We start from the raw sequence: 5,000 nt of genomic DNA on the forward strand, positions 1-5,000 counted from the left end.
CTCTCTCCTTCCCTCCCTCCTTCCCTCCCTCCGTCCCTCCCTCCGTCCCTCCCTCCGTCCCTCCCTCCGTCCCCCCCTCCGTCCCCCCCTCCGTCCCCCCCTCCGTCCCCCCCTCCGTCCCCCCCTCCGTCCCCCCCTCCGTCCCCCTCTCATTCCCCCTCTCATTCCCTCTCCCTTGTTCATTCCCCTCTCTCTATCCCCCCTCTCTCTCTACCCTCTCTCTCTACCCCCTCTCTCTCTCTCTCTCTCTATCCCCTCTCTCTCTCTATCCCCCCTCTCTCTCTATCCCCTCTCTCTCTCTGTCCCCTCACTCGCTCTGTCCCCTCTCTCTGTCCCCTCTCTCTCTCTATCCCCTCTCTCTCTCTGTCCCCTCACTCGCTCTGTTCCCTCTCTCTGTCCCCCCTCTCTCTCTATCCTCTCTCTCTCTATCCCCTCTCTCTCTCTATCCCCTCTCTCTCTCTATCCCCTCTCTCTCTCTCTGTCCCCTCTCTCTCTCTGTCCCCTCTCTCTCTCTATCCTCTCTCTCTCTATCCTCTCTCTCTCTATCCCCTCTCTCTCTCTATCCCCTCTCTCTCTCTATCCCCCCTCTCTCTCTATCCTCTCTCTCTGCCCCCTCTCTCTCTCTCTCTCTCTATCCCCTCTCTCTCTGTCTATCCCCCCTCTCTCTCTATCCCCTCTCTCTCTCTGTCCCCTCACTCGCTCTGTCCCCTCTCTCTGTCCCCTGTCTCTCTCTATCCCCTCTCTCTCTCTATCCCCTCTCTCTCTCTATCCCCTCTCTCTCTCTGTCCCCTCTCTCTCTCTATCCTCTCTCTCTCTATCCCCTCTCTCTCTCTATCCCCTCTCTCTCTCTATCCCCTCTCTCTCTCTATCCCCTCTCTCTCTCTATCCCCTCTCTCTCTATCCCCTCTCTCTCTCTATCCCCTCTCTCTCTCTATCCCCTCTCTCTCTATCCCCTCTCTCTCTCTATCCCCCCTCTCTCTCTATCCCCTCTCTCTCTATCCTCTCTCTCTATCCTCTCTCTCTCTCTATCCCCTCTCTCTCTATCCCCTCTATCTCTCTATCCCCTCTCTCTCTATCCCCTCTCTCTCTCAGTACGTCTCTCTCACGCTCTTTCCCATTACTTCTATCTCTCAATCCCTCTCTCATTCCCTCTCTCTCATTCCTCTCCCCCCCCTCTCTCTCTCTCTCTCTCTCTCAATCTCCCTGTTTCTCATCCTCTCATGCTCACTCTCATTCTATCTATCCATCTCTCTCTCTCTCTCATTCTCTCTCTCTCTCACATTCCCTCTCTCGATGTCTCTTATTGTCTCCGAATGGTGGTGAGTGCTTCATTTCCCCCACCACTACCCCCACAACCAGCATCCTCCAAACAGAACAATGGGTTTGATGATCACTGGGATCTTGCTGTGCACAGAACGCCCACTGCGCTTCCTCCACCACAACAGCGGACTTAAGTTTAAAGTTTCTTTATTTGTATCACAAGTAGGCTTACATTAACACGGCAATGAAGTTACTGTGAAAATCCCCTAGTCGCCACACTCCGGCGCCTGTTCGGGTACACTGAGGGAGAATTTAGCACGGCCAATGCACCCTAACCAGCACGGTCTTTCAGACTGTGGGAGGAAACTGGAGCACCCGGAGGAAACCCACGCAGACACGGGGAGAACGTGCAGACTCCGCACAGACAGTGACCCAAGCTGGGTCCCTGGCGCTGTGAGGCAGCAGTGCTAACCACTGTACCACCGTGCTGCCCATGGCACTCCTCGAAAGGATAAAAGCTCCTTCGGGGGCTGGGAGGCGTGTTTGGGACGGTGGCGGAGGAGGGGATGGGATACACCGGTCTCCCTGGGCAACAGCACCAGCAAAGGAATAGTTGGGAATGGCCTTTGAAATATGGCACAGAGAGAGAGAGAGAGAAACCTTTCACGTCTCTTTTCACAATCGTAAAATAAAACGCAGCGTATTCAGTCGAGGCAGGATGCGCCTTTCATTGAGAGGTAGAGTATTAACTCTCCTGGGATGATTCCCTCTTCACTTGAACAGCTGCCTCCCACTCCAAAAGGTCAGAGAGAACAACACTGGGTTCTCCTCAGACGAGCGGCCCTCCTGACTGAAGGAAATGACTTTCTGCCCCAAACCCCACCTCCCCCCTCCCCAGCTCCCGCACCCCCGCGACACCGGAGCATTTTCCTCACGGATACTCAGGCCTAGCTGGCTGCTCTGAAGCCTGAGGGCAAAGGTCACTCCATTAGCCTTTCATGTGACACTAAACTTGTTAAGTGCGGTTCATTTAATCACATCAGATCGCCCCGGCTTCCCCCTCAAGCTTCCCAAGGAGCAGGCCCAATTGTTTCCAGAGCTCTCGGTTCCATGATGTCGCTGGGGGCCGGAGGGGAAGAGGGAGCATTCAGACTCCACCTGAGCCACAGGGGGTCCCGCACAGGACGCTACGCGGAGCAATCTTAGGGTTTCCTTCCCCCAATGTGGAAATTCACATTTAGGTTTTTCAATTCCCTCCCTATCTCAATAGTCTCCAACAACCCTCTGAGATCTCTGCGCTCCTCCAATTCCGACCTCTCGAGCATCCCCCGATTCCCATCGCTCCACCATTGGCGGGCGTGTCTTCACCTGCCTGGGGCGCTAAGCTCCGGAATTCCCTCCCTGAACCTCTCCACCTCTCCTCTTTCTCTTTTTTTTTCACTCTCTCTTTTGCTCTTGACTTGAATCTGAACCCCTCGATTGGATTCCAGTCTGTACTCACTCCCGGGTATCTGTTATTCGAAATATAAACCACCCCAAACCCCTCGATTGGATTCCAGTCTGTAACTCACTCCCGGGTATCTGTTATTCTATATATAAACCACCCTGAACCCCTCGATTAGATTCCAGTCTGTAATTCACTCCCGGGTATCTGTTATTCTATATATAAACCACCTCGAACCCCTTGATGAGATTCCAGTCTGTAACTCACTCCTGGGTATCTGTTATTCTACATATAAACCACCCGAACTCCTCGATTAGATTCCAGTCTGTAACTCACTCCTGGGTATCTGTTATTCTATATATAAACCACCTCGAACCCCTTGATTAGATTCCAGTCCGTAACTCACTCCCGGGTATCTGTTACTCTATATATAAACCACCCAGAACCCCTCGATTAGATTCCAGTCTGTAACTCACTCCTGGGTATCTGTTATTCTATATATAAACCAGCCCGGAGCCCTCGATTAGATTCCAGTCTGTAACTCACTCCCGGGTATCTGTGATTCTATATATAAACCACGCGGAACCCCTCGATTAGATTCCAGTCTGTAACTCACTCCCGGGTATCTGTTATTCTATATATAAACCACCCAAATGCCGCGATTATATTCCAGTCTGTATCTCACTCCCGGGTATCTGTTCTATATATAAACCACCCTGAGCACCTCGATTAGATTTCAGTCTGTAACTCACTCCCAGGTATCTGTTATTCTATATATAAACTCCTCGATTAGATTCCAGTCTGTAACTCACTCCTGGGTATCTGTTATTCTATATATAAACCACCTCGAACCCCTTGATTAGATTCCAGTCCGTAACTCACTCCCGGGTATCTGTTACTCTATATATAAACCACCCAGAACCCCTCGATTAGATTCCAGTCTGTAACTCACTCCTGGGTATCTGTTATTCTATATATAAACCAGCCCGGAGCCCTCGATTAGATTCCAGTCTGTAACTCACTCCCGGGTATCTGTGATTCTATATATAAACCACGCGGAACCCCTCGATTAGATTCCAGTCTGTAACTCACTCCCGGGTATCTGTTATTCTATATATAAACCACCCCAAATGCCGCGATTATATTCCAGTCTGTATCTCACTCCCGGGTATCTGTTCTATATATAAACCACCCTGAGCACCTCGATTAGATTTCAGTCTGTAACTCACTCCCAGGTATCTGTTATTCTATATATAAACTCCTCGATTAGATTCCAGTCTGTAACTCACTCCCGGGTATCTGTATTTCTATATATAAACCACCCGAACTATATATAACACCCCACCCGAACTCCTCGATTAGATTCCAGTCTGTAACTCACTCCCAGGTATTTGTTATTCCATATATAAACCACCCCGAACCCCTCGATTCGATTCCAGTCTGTAACTCACCCCCGGGTATCTGTTATTCTATATATAAACCACCCCGAACCCCTCGATTAGATTCCAGTCTGTAACTCACTCCCAGGTATTTGTTATTCTATATATAAAGCACCCGAACCCCTCGATTCGATTCCAGTCTGTAACTCACCCCCGGGTATCTGTTATTCTATATATAAACCACCCGAACTCCTCGATTAGATTCCAGTCTGTAACTCACTCCCGGGTATCTGTTATTCTATATATAAACCACCCCGAACCCCTCGATTAGATTCCAGTCTGTAACTCACTCCCGGGTATCTGTTATTCTATATATAAACCACCCCGAACTCCTCGATTAGATTCCAGTCTGTAACTCACTCCCGGGTATCTGTTATTCTATATATAAACCACCCCGAACCCCTCGATTAGATTCCAGTCTGTAACTCACTCCTGGGTATCTGTTATTCTCTATATAAACCACCCGAACTCCTCGAATAGATTCCAGTCTGTAGCTCACTCCCGGGTATCTGTATTTCTATATATAAACCACCCGAACTATATATAACCACCCGAACTATATATAACACCCCACCCAAACTCCTCGATTAGATTCCAGTCTGTAACTCACTCCCAGGTATTTGTTATTCTATATATAAACCACCCCGAACCCCTCGATTCGATTCCAGTCTGTAACTCACCCCCGGGTATCTGTTATTCTAAATATAAACCACCCCAAACCCCTCGATTAGATTCCAGTCTGTAGCTCACTCCCGGGTATCTGTTATTCTATGTATAAACCACCCCGAATCCGTTGATTCGATTCCAGTCTGTGACTCACTCCCGGGTATCTGTTATTCTATATAAACCACTCAAAC

The sequence above is a fragment of the Mustelus asterias genome, unplaced genomic scaffold, assembly GCF_964213995.1.
Source record: "Mustelus asterias unplaced genomic scaffold, sMusAst1.hap1.1 HAP1_SCAFFOLD_3170, whole genome shotgun sequence".
NCBI lineage: Eukaryota > Metazoa > Chordata > Chondrichthyes > Carcharhiniformes > Triakidae > Mustelus > Mustelus asterias.